This window comes from Mobula birostris, chromosome 9 (assembly GCF_030028105.1).
Source record: "Mobula birostris isolate sMobBir1 chromosome 9, sMobBir1.hap1, whole genome shotgun sequence".
Lineage (NCBI taxonomy): Eukaryota > Metazoa > Chordata > Chondrichthyes > Myliobatiformes > Myliobatidae > Mobula > Mobula birostris.
In genome coordinates, this window is record NC_092378.1 from 46,145,532 (window position 1) to 46,158,441 (window position 12,910).

Sequence of the window (12,910 nt, forward strand, 5' to 3'; positions counted from 1 at the left end):
AACTAACTGAAATACAGCAATCCATATTTCCACGATAGAGGTGTCATCAAGGTCACATTAATACTTGCAGTGGATTCATCATATACCGCAGTAAATACAAAAAGCACTGTATTAGAAAAGGCAGATAGATATCCAATTTCCTAACACCCAGTTTTCACTGCAGTATACTGTGACAGTAATTACTGGTGCTGAAATACCTGACAGCAGTCATAGGAGACTGTAGTTTTCTCAAAGAAATGCATCTGTAGCTTTCAATAAAGAAATTACAAGATTAGCTCAATAATTTTTGGAAGCAGAGTTTACATGCTTTTATTGCAGTTGAATTGAAGATGCTGCAAGGTTTAATGTGATGCTACAAAACAGTGGAGGCCAAATAAGGTGTATGCAGCTTTTGCAGTCTGAGTACAGCTTTCAGAGACTGTCTCCAAGCACACCTTTTTGGTACTTAAAAGATAAAAGAACTGCAGATGAAGGAAATCTGAATAACTGAAAATGCTGGAAACACTGAACAAGCCAGGGGTTATCTATGGAAAGATATTTTGGATTCTGAAAGATCTGAAATGTTAAGTTTGTTTCTTTCAACAGATACTGGCAAATCTGCTGCGATTTTCCAGCACTTCATTTTTGTTTTGCTCCTTAACTTCAGCAGACACACACGACATTTGTCTTGCTTTCTTCTTATAAATACCATCAGAGAGGATTTACAGGAGCCTAAATAAAGCACAACATTTTGGGAACCGCTTCTTCCCGTCCCCATCAGTTAATGAACCAGCCCATGAACACTACCTCACTATTCCTGCACTGCTAATACATATTTGTTATTGTAATTCATGATTTTTTAATGTATTGAACTGTAATGCTGCCACAAAACACAAGTTTCACAAAATAGGTCAGTGACATTAAACCAGATTCATTTAGACCAATGTCTCAGCGAGCTGCTAATAAAACAGGCACAGAGTGCATCATTGTGGGGCAGCAGCATTAGAAGGTTGAAGGCAGGCTGTTTTCAGCCACTTTCATCTTTACATCTAGAGTGCTTAGGAACCTCCTGCAGGGCTGTACATTACAAGCTGTGTTAATTTCCTGTAATCTTTAAATGTTATGAGTCACATTAATTTGGTGGATGACAGAGACACCATCACATTGAATGAATTGCAGGTATGGAGGAGAAAGCAGAAAGACTTTGCATTCATTGCTCAAAACAACAAATTACTACCTCATCTACAAAACATCCTTACTCAAGGCTAAGCAAGCAGCTTGAAATATCAGTGCAAAATAAATCACAGCAAGTTTTCACCTGACTATTCTGCTGGATCAGATTAAGGAAGAACAAGATAACTATAATAAATTTAAAAAGAGCTGAGAATCTAAAATATGAGCAGTAAATAATGGAAACATGCAACACGTCAGGCAGCATTTGTGAAGTTAATGCTCCAAGTCAAATATCCTTCACTGAAAGTCTTTCCCTTCCTACCTATGCAGCCTAACTTGCTGACTGTTTCAGCCAGTTTTATTATTTCATGGAATATCATTCACTATCAACTTTCATATCCTGGCGGGGAAATTGGCAAAATGAGTAATTGGGTAGTACCGGTGATCTTAGATCCAAAATAAACACAAAATATAAGCAGAATTAACAACTTTTTGAAGATTAGAATGGATGTGAAATTCCTGACCAAGAAAAATTGCTTACAATAGGAAAGGGAAAAGTATGTCACATCTGGAGTTTCTCCGATTAGCGGACGATTTCCCTCCACGCCTCTCTGACGTAGTGGGGAACTGCGTACGAGGCAAGTTACAGCAGTGATTTGCCATTGCCTTCTGCCGGGTGAGTTTCCAAAGAGATCACCAACTCGTAACCCAGCATGGATGGAAAGTGTGCAGGGAAGCTGGCTGGATTTGAACTCAGGACCTTTTGTCCCAAAGTCCAATGCTGATGCCACTACGCCACCAGCCAGGTCTTGGTTACAATGTCTGTTGAGGTGAGAATTATGCTAATATTCAGGTGATTGAGAGCTGTAAAATGAGCACAAATTTTATTTTGCTAGTTCATTACTGATATTTTATTTTTTTTTGTAGAAAATTCCCAGGGTAACATTCAATATACTTGTGTTCATTCTGTAGTTCTCAATCACCTGAATATTAGCATAATTCTCACCTCAACAGGAGTACCCACCTAAACTACTATCAGAGGATCACAGAAACTGTGGGTTCAGGGTCATGGAGACATTTATAACACAGAAACAGGCCATTCAGCCCACCACCTCTGTACTGACAATCATACACCAATCTACACTAATATCATTTTATGCTCCCAGTTTTGGCAACTCCTCTCAGGGCCTACCACTCACTGACACAGCAGAGGCAGTTTTAGAGCAACCAGTTAAGCAGCCAATCTGCAAATCTACACATTTTTTGTATGTGGCAGGAAACCAGACAAAATCCATTTAGGCATGGGGAGAAAATGCAAAATGCACATCTCATTGAAATATTTTCATTTAATTCCAGTAGAATAATTTCAAATATTAAGGAGCCTTCAACATAAAATAACAATTCTGTTTCACTTTCACAAATGTTACCTTACCTGCTGTGTGTATCCAGCAGTTTCCATTTTTATTACTGCAAAACATTGGTTAGATAGCATATTCTTACCAGCTCATTAAATAACTATTAACTACCTTATTTTATAAGGCTGGCCGGATATTGCCATCACAATGTTAATTGGGGATTTTCAGCTGTTGACATCAATGTTAATGATGAGATTGTCAGTTGAATTAAAAGAGCTCGATACTTGTTGAAGCAAGAAAGGAAAAGAGAAAGATAAATTGATAGGTGAGAATTTATTGGATTTTTGAACATTGTATGGTAACCACTTTGTTTTAAGGTGTAAATATGGAATTACAATATTAGAGGATTAAGAAATACCAATGTTTACTGAACTTTGCTGCTGCATTTTTTGGTTTGTTGCTGTGATGGTGTTTGATTTAATTGTTAATATAAATCAAGCAGATACTTCGCGAAGAAACAGATCAAGGCTCAGCAGCATCATACTGTATTAATTTATAAATTTTGTTTAATTTCATACAAATATACATGCATCTATCTAGTTTTGTTTTTTCAAAAATTAACAACAAATTGTATCCTATCAAATTCCATCTTTTGTTAATAATACACACAAAATGCTGGAGGAACTCAACAGGTCAGGCAGCATAGATGGAAATGAATAAATGATCGATGTTTGGGGCTGAGACCCTTCTTCAGGACGAAGAAGGGAGGGGAAAGATGCCAAAGTAAAAAGGTGGGGGTAGGGGAAGAAGGCTAGCTGGAATGTGATAGGTGAAGCCAGCTGAGTGGGAAAGGTTGAGGTCTGGAGAAGTAGCCATCTGATAGGAAAGGAGAGTGGACCATAGGAAAAAGAGAAATAGGAGGGGATGCAGGGGGAAGTAATAGGCAGGTGATAAGAGGTAAAAGGTCAGAGTGGGGAAAGAGGACAAGGGGGTGGTGAAAATTTGATTACTGGAAGAAGAAATCTATATTCCTGCCATCAGGTTGGAGGCTATCCATACAGAATATAGGGTATTGCTCCTCCACCCTGAAGTCAGCCTCATACTGGCACAAGAGGAGGCCGTGGACTGTCCAATGTCAGAACGGGAATGGGAATTAAAATGTTTGTCCACCTCGAGGTCCTGCTAGTGGCGGTTGGAGCAGAGGTGCTCGACAAAGCAGTTCCCCAATTTACAACAGGTATCACCAATGTAGATGCCACACTGGACACAATAAACAACACCAACAAATTGGCAGGTGAAGTGTTGCCTCTCCCGGAAGGATTGTTTGGGGCCCTGAATGGAGCCGAGGGAGGAGGTGAATGGGCAGGTGCAGCACTTTGGCCACTTTCAGGGATAAGTGCTGGGAGGGAGGTTAATGGGGAGGGACAAATGGACAAGGGATCCCTGTGGAAAGTAGAGAGAGAGAAAGAGAGGGTGGGGGGGGGATAAAGATATGCTTGGTGATTGGCTCCCTTTAGAGATGGTGGACGTTTCAGAGAATACTGTGTTGGATGCAGAGGCTGATGGGGTGGTAGATAAGGACAAGAGGAACTCTATCACTGTTAAGAAGGCGGGAGGATGGAGGGAACGTCGGTGTTCGGGAAATGGAGGATGAAAGTGAGGGCAGCATCAATAGTGGAGGAAGCAAAACCCTGTCCTTTAAAGGAAGAGGACACCTTTGATGTCCTGGAATGGAAAGCCGCATCCCGGTAACAGAAGCAGAAAAACTGAGGAAGGGAATAGTGTTACTACAGGAGACAGTGTGAGAAGAGGTATAGTCAAGATAACTGTGGGAATCAGTAGGTTTATAAAAAATATTGGTTGATAGTTTGTCTCCAGAGATAGAGACAGATCAAGAAAGGGGAGGAAGGTATCAGAGATGGTCAAAGTGAAAGTTACAGACAAAGTTGATAAAAGCTGATGAGGTCAGCAAGGGTGCATGAAGCAGTGCCAATGCAGTCATCAATGTAGTGGAGGAAGGGTTGACCTTTTACCACTTCTACCTATCACCTACTAGCCTCTCACATCATCTCCCTTGCCCAAACACCAACCCATCCATCTTCCCCTCTCACCTATCACTTGCCAGTTTGTACTCCAACCCCTCCTCCATCTTTTTATTCTGGCTTTGCCCCATTCCTTTCCAGTCTTGATGAAAGACCTTGGCCTGAAATGCTGCCTGTTCCTTTTCCTCCATCGAATGCTGCCTGACCTGCTGAGTTCCTCCATTATTTTGTGTGTGTTGCTCAAGATTTCCAGCACCTGTAGAATCTCTTGTGTCTGTATTTATCAGGTGCCTTTACTGTACCAAAATATACCAAGGGATACCACAAGAGTATCGTGTAAAAAAAAACAGACACTAAATCATAGAGCAGTTTTCTTCAAAGAGATAAGAGTTTTTGAAAACATCATAATAGAGAAAAGGGAAGTGGAAAGGTTTCAGGAGAATTCCATAGATCTGAAATCTGGCTTCTTGATGAGAACAATGGTTCCTTTTGTTTGGGCCAAAAGCAGTTCTGTGGAATGAAGCATGACTGCTTTAATCAACATGACTGCCTCCAACATCAATGACCCCCACCATCCAGGCCATGCTGTATTTTTACTGCTGCCATTGGGAAGGAGGTACATAAGACCATGAGACATAGGAGCAGAATTAGGCCATTCAGCTCATTGAGTCTGCTCTGCCATTCCATCATGGCTGATCCCAGATTCCACTCAACTCCATACACCTGCCTTCTCACCATATCCTTTGATGCCCTGACCAATCAATGCCCACACATACTAAAACCAAAACAGAATTTAGAAAGCAGACATGCCAAAACAGTTAAAAACAATAAAAGTGCACAAAAAAAAGTGTAACAGTGACAGAGAAAGTGCAGGGCAGGCAAACAATTAGGCGCAAGATCAAAATGAAGTAGATCGTGAGGCCAAAAGTTCAACTTATTGTACTAGGGAAATATCTAATCATCTTATAACAGTGAGATAGAAGTTGTTCTTGAGCTTGATAGTATGTACGTTCAGTCTTTTGTATTTTCTACCTGATGGAAGAGGAGAGAATCAAGAATATCCTGGCTAGATGGAGCCTTTGATTGTGCTGGCTGGCTTACTGATGCAGTGAGAAGTATAGACAGAATCCATGAGGGGAGGCTGGTTTCTGTGATGTGCTCTGTAATTTCTTGAGGTCACATGCAGAACAGTTGCCACACCAAGCTGTTATACATTCAGATAGGATGCTTTCTATGGTGCATTGATAAAAATTGGTAAGGGTCGATGGGGATGTGCAAAATGTCTTTAACTTCTTCAGGAAATAGAGCAGTTGGTGAGCTTTCTTGGGCTTTGAGAGTTTTTTTTGTGCTCTTAGGTGCATAAAAGAAAATACCAGGGTATTTTTTTAAAAATGGTGAGGTTTTGAGGGGTGTTGATGCTCAAAGATACTTGCACACAATTCACTGAAAGCCAATATGTAGGTGAAACAAGGATCAGGAAGGCAAATGAAATGTTAGCCTTTATTACAAAAATATTTGAATGCAGGAGCAAGAAAGTCTTTTTGCAATTCTATGGGTCTTTGCTAAGACTGCTCCTGGAGTATTTTGTACATTTTCAATATCCTTATCCCAGAAAGAAGCACTTGTCATAGAGGTAGTGCAGTAAAGATTCCCTGGACTTTTCCTGGGAGATCAGTTTTGCTTGTCTCTTTGCTGATTTTTGTCTGCAATCACAGCAGTCATTAAATGAGCTTTTGTGAAAAAACATCTTGCAGTCTTGTACATCATTCCTATGTTGGTCACGAAGGTTGAGGAACAAGAAGTGACAGCGTTGACTTGGTGGAGAGAAGACATGTAACCTATGACAGTTTGACTGATTCTTTGACTTGTATGTAATTACCTGCAGAGCTCTCCTGGTAATAGCCACAAGCCCAGTCCCTGAAGTGAAAGAAGCTCCTTTACAACAGCAGACAGGAAAAAAAACATCTTGTGGAAAGGCTGAGTATAAATGTGAACATTCAGCACAATCCTGCTGAGATTAAATCCTTATTAATGAGGCACCTTGACAGTGAAATGTTATACAGTCATTTCCACATTTTGTTAACAAAGACCATGCTTATGTCATTTTCCCTGTAAACATTATTATGTATGATATAGAGAAATGAACAGTTCTCAGGCAGGTCAGCAAACATTTTCCTTATTAGTCATCTTTAACATTGCTTCATCAGAATCAATAATGTCTCTTAAACTATCTAATACAGCACATTCAAAACAAAGTCAGGGAACTGAGACTCCCGTTTTTGGGTTGGCAATATTCCCAGTCGGAAGGACATTGCAAAGAACCTCCAGACACCAGACCCCTGGTGACAAGGTCAAAACAGAATCAGGTTTATTATCACTGACATATGTTGTGAAATTCATTGTTCCATGGTAACACTACCATGCAATACACATTTTATATAAATTACAATAAGAAATGTATCTTCTTGTGCAGATGGTGACACAACAAGTTAGAATGCTCTCCATGATACAGCTGTTGAAATTTGCTAGAGTATTTGGTGACAGTGTGCACATGGCCAAGTGGTTAAGGCATTGGACTAGTGACCTGAAGGTTGTGAGTTTGAGCCCCAGCCGAGGCAACGTGTTGTGAGCTTGAGCAAGGGACTTAATCACACATTGCTCTGCGACGACACTGGTGCCAAGCTGTATGGGTCCTAATGCCCTTCCCTTGGACAACATTGGTGTCGTGAAGAGGGGAGACTTGCAGCATGGGCAACTGCCGGTCTTCCATACAACCTTGCCCAGGCCTGTGCCCTGGAGAGTGAAGACTTCCCAGGCGCAGACCCATGGTCTCGCAAGACTAGCGGATGGCTTTAATTTAACCAAATCTCCTCAAACTGCTAGTGAAGTTTATCTGTTGGTGTGCCTTCTTCATAATTATGTCAATATTTTGGGTCCAGGATAGATCTTCAGAATTGCCACCCAGGAACTTGAAACTGCTCACCCTTTCCCCAGCTGATCTCTCGATTTGGACTATTGTGTGTTTCCTCTACTTCCTGAAGTTCACAATCAATTCCTTGGTCTTACTGATGTCGAGTTCAAGGTTGTTGTTGTGATTAACTCATCATGATGCACAGACGTGGCAGCTCTGTCTCAGTCCTGCTCCCCCACCCTGGAACATCAAGCGGTCAAGTGGCATCCATTTTATCTGCCGAGGGTATTTTCTGCTATCATCCTGGTTGCAGTGCACATTCCATCCCCGGCCAACGTCAGGGTGGCACTGGAGGAGCTGACCACCATAACTCCAGAAAATAATCAAAAGGAAAACACAGGAACTGGGAGCTTACCTACTTAGTTTGTCTTTTCCTTTTTTTCAGTGAGGTGCTCACAAATGTTGTGGTGGTGTAATGACGTATGACATTCACATGCATCTTACTTGTAACCCATAATATACACACATATACATACACACAGGGTACTTTATAATACAACTTTTACATAGACATCTACAGTTGACTCTGAGACTGCAGGAAGTGGCTTTGACAGCTCTGGATGCCTTTCTTCTCTAACAACTGTGCTCTCCTCAACTAATCAACTAATCGATGTGTTGTCTCCAGGTGACATCAGAAGCAATCTCCACTGTGTAGGCAAATGGTCCGGTTCTGTCCTTAATCTTTCCAAGGGCCCACTTTTCATCATCTCCATAGTCTCTCTCCAAGCTTGCTTGTCCAGGTGTGAAATATCGAACCTGCTTGTTTGAGAAACCATCAGCTTGCCTCAGTTGTTTGTCCTGCATACTCCTTCTGAGATTGTGTTTGAGAAGATCGAAGTATGAGCGCAGGGGATGACCCAGGAAGAGCATAGTTAGTGAGTTGTTGGTTGAGGAATGCGTTGCATTGTGATATGCAAGAAAGAAATTAGCAAGCTTCTGATTCACTGTCGGTGTTGTGTGTTCTGCTGACATTGATTGCAGTGTGTTCTTTAGATTCTGGGCAACCCTTTCCGCCAAGCCATCCATTCATTCTTATTCCATTCATTTTCAGGAATGACTAAAACTGTTCTGCCACAAACTGTGATCCTTTCTCACTAACTAAGTGTTCTGGAACACCAGTCTTTGAGAAGAAGCTTCTCAACACATTAACAGTGTGCGAGGCTGTAGAGGGAATACCTCTGGCCACTCTGTAGCTGCATCCACTACTACCAAGAAATTTGTGCCCATGAATGGTCTGGCAAAATCCACATGAATCCTCTCCAGGGCAATGCAGGCCATTCCTAGGAATGGAGAGGCACTGCTCTTGGCATCTTCTGGATGCGTTGGCATCCTGAACAGTGCATGACAAGCTGCTTGATCTGCCGATCTATCCCAGACCACCAGACAAAGCTTCAAGCCAATGCTTTCATTTTGACCACACCTAGATAACCGGCATGTAGCTCGGAACTACTCCACTGAACTCATGTCCTCATGTCTCAACTCTATAGGTTTAGTGCCTTCCCATCTACATCTGCAACGCTTCTCATGCTCTCAATCTCCTCACTAACTTTCAATTCCCTGGCCTTGACCTCCTCGTTTTCACCATGGGTGTCCAGTACCTATGCACTTCTACCCATCCAGAAAGCTTTAAAGCTCTCCACTTCTTTCTCAGCAAAAGAAACAACCAGTTCCCCTCCACCACCACCACCCTCCTTCATTTAGCAGAACTGGTCCTCACCCTCAACAATTTTTCCGTCAGCTTCTCTCCCTTTCTCCAGACTCGAAGGTTAGCCATGGCCCAAGTGATGCTTTCCTTTCCGTTGGCTATGTAGAACAGTTGATGTTCCAAGGCGTCCCAGATAATGCTCCCTAACTTTTCCCCGGTATATTGACAACTGCCTCGGTGCTGTATCATGCACCCATGCCAAGCTCGTCAATTTCATCAACTTTGCCTCCATCTTCCACCCTGCCCTTAAATTCACTTGGTCCATTTCTGACAATTCCCACCCCTTTCTCGACCAGTGTCTCTATCTCTGGAGACAAACTGCTGACAGATATCTTTTATAAACCTACTGATTCCTGTGACATCTTAACTATACCTCTTCCCATCCTGTCTCCTGTAAAGGTGTTATTCACTTTTCTCAGTTCCTTTGTCTCTGCTGCATCCGTTCCCAGGATGAGGCTTTCCTTTCCAGGACATCAGATATCCTTCTTCAAAGAATGGGGTTTCCCTTCCTCCACTATTGATGTTGCCCTCAGCTGCATTTCCTCCATTTCCCTAACATCCACTTTTCACCTCATCTTCATCCCCTTAATAGTGAGAGAGTTCTTCTTATCCTCACCTACCACCCCATGGGCCTCTGCATCCAACACATCATTCTCTGCAGCTTCCACCATCTTTAACAGGATCCTACTACCAAACATATCTTTACCTCCTCTCAGCTTTCTGCAGCAATTACTCCCTCCCTAATCTCCATGATTCCTTTGTCCATTCGTCCCTCCCCATTAATCTTCTACCCAACACTTATTCCTGCAAACAGCCAAAGTGCTGTCCTTGCTACCCTTACCAGTTCATCTCCTCCCTCGCCTCCATTTAGGGCCCCAAACAGACCTTCCAGGTGAGGCAACACTTCACCTGCAAACCTGCTGGGATCATCTGTTGTGTCAGGTGCTCCCGATGCAGCCTCCTCTACATTGGTGAGACCCATCATAAATAGGGGGATTGCAACGTTGAGCACCTCTGCTCCACTGCTAAAAGCAGAACTTCCTGGTAGTCAAACATTTTAATTCCAATTCCTGTTCCCATTCTGACATGTCAATCCATGGCCTCCTCAGAATCAGAATCAGGTTTATTATCACCAACATGTGTCGTGAAATGTGTTAATTTAGCAGCAGTAGTTCAATGCAATACATAATATAGAAGAGAAAATAAACAAATAAATAGATAAATTACAGTATATGTATATTGAATAATTAAAAATCATGTAAAAATAACAAATAATATATATATTTAAAAAAAAGTGAGGTAGTGTTCACGGGTTCAATGTCCATTTAGGGATCGGATGGCAGAGGGGAAGAAGCTGTTCCTGAATCGCTGAGTGTGCGCCTTCAGACTTCTGTACCTCCTACCTGATGGTGACAGTGAGAAAAGGGCGTGCTGGAGGTCCTGAATAATGGACGCTACCTTTCTGAGACACTGCTTCTTGAAGACGTCCTGGGTACTTTGTAGGCTAGTACTCAAGATGGAACCAACTAAATTTACAACCCTCTGCAGCTTCTTTCAGTCCTGTGCAGTGCCCCACCCCCCACCCCGCTCAATATCAGACCGTGATGCAGCCTGTCAGAATGTTCCCAAGGTACATCTATAGAAGTTTTTGAGTATACAGTATTTGACATGCCAAATCTCTTCAAACTCCAAATGAAGTATAGTCGCTGTCTTGCCTTCTTTATAGCTGCATCGATATGTTGGGACCAGGATAGATCCTCAGAGATCTTGACATCCAGGAACTTGAAACTGCTCACTCTCCACTTCTGATCCCTCTTTGAGGATTGATATGTGTTCCTTTGTCTTACCCTTCCTTAAGTCCACAATCAGTTCTTTCATCTTACTGACGTTAAGAACAAGGTTGTTGCTGCGACACCATTCCACTAGTTGGCATATCTTGCTCCTGTACGCCAGGGGTCCCCAACCTTTTTTGCACCGCAGACTGGTTTATTATTGACAATATGGCCTGAAACTTCCACTGTCTATTCATTTCCATAGGTGCTGCGTGACCTGCAGAGTTCTTTCAGCATTTTGTGCATGTAGCTTTAGATTTCCAGCATCTGCAGAATTTCTGGTGTTTATTATATTCGCTCTCAGCTTGGATGGTACAACAACTCCCAGTCCCAACATATGGCAACCCCTGTCAATGGCAAATTCATCCAGGCACTGGTAAAAATATGGGAACTGGAACTTGAGTTGTACATTCCAGCCATTTTGGGTTGCCATGTAGACCTGACGCAGTGTGGGGCCTTTTCTGGTTTCCCTTTGAATTGTCTCTGCCGTAACAGAGAGAATTTTGATTTGCATTAGGGAGAATATGACAAGCGGAGTTTCTTTTTTATGTAAATTTTTCAACTATTTCCGTTTCCAAGGGTAAACGGGACAATCTCCATCAGCATTTCCATGATTAGTTGTCGTCTTGAGTTCGATCTTCTAATTGTGTCCTCCAAGAAACAGCCCATCTCTGCATATGTGCTGCTATGGTTAGTGGAACTCCCTTCTGTGGGTTGAAAATGGAGGCTACTGGTTGATGATCAGCAATGAGGCTAAATTGTCTCCCATACACTTTCTGGATGAAATGCTTTACATCCTAAAGCAGACTCAAGGCCTCCCTGTCATTCTGTGTGTAATTTTTCTCTGCATTGTAAGGGAATGTGATGCGAAGTGTGTTCACTTCCATCATGCATAATATGTGACATGACTGCACCTATACCATAAGGTGAGGCGTCACAGGCAAACTTCCCTGGGTGACGTGAATCTTATATGATTATAGTGTCTGATTTCACCATTTCCTTTGCCTTTTGGAAAGCCACCTCACACTGCTTTGTCCATTGCCATTTCTTCCCAATTTGTAGTAATGAGTTCAAGCGGTGGAGCACAGTAACCAAGTTTGGCAGAAACCTATTATAATAATTGACAAAACCTATAAAGGAATGCAACTGTGACACATCCTTTGGCCTTGGGTATCCGCCACTGCTGAATTGTCTTATAACACTTGTGAATACTTGTGCATTAATGGTGTGACCACAGTGGGTGATGTTCGCTTTAAATATTTCACACTTGTTATGTCATGCTCTGAGCCCATAATCTTCTAATCTTTTTGTCACTGTCTTGAGATGTCAGCGATGCTTTTTGTCATCCTCACGAGTAACAATGATGTCATCCAGATAACACTGAGTGCCTGGGCAGCCTTGCAGCACCTGGTCCATGGCTTTCTGCCAGAGTGCTGGTGCAGATGCCACTCTAAAAGTAAGCCTATTATAGTAATAAAGCCCTTCATGAGGGTTGATGGTGAGGAACACTTTTTTTGGGGGGTGTGTGCGTCTGTGTGTGCGTGTGCGATGCCTTTTCATGCCTTTACAAGGCGCGGAGCGAGAGAAAGACTGTGTGGCGCACCACTCCTCACACAGACATTTCACAGTATTTTTACGAGGTCGAGTTGCGATCTCAACACTCAACCCGGCATGGATGGAAAGCGTACTTGGAAGCGGCCCAGACTGGATTCAAATGCAGGAACCTTCGTTCCGGAGTCTGGCACTGATGTCATTGCGCCACCAGCCGGCCCAGGTGAGGAACACTTTTGACTCTTCTTCCATCTCCATCTGTAGGTAGGCCTCAGCTAAGTCCACTTTGATGAAGTGTTTTC

The 12,910-nt window shown here is 42.5% G+C and overlaps 1 long non-coding RNA gene across 2 annotated transcripts in view; it reads left to right on the forward strand.

The window, feature by feature from the left end:
• The window catches only part of LOC140202729 (uncharacterized), a 91,297-nt gene that overhangs the window by 26,950 nt on the left and 51,437 nt on the right, over positions 1-12,910 (forward strand). The window lies entirely within an intron of this gene.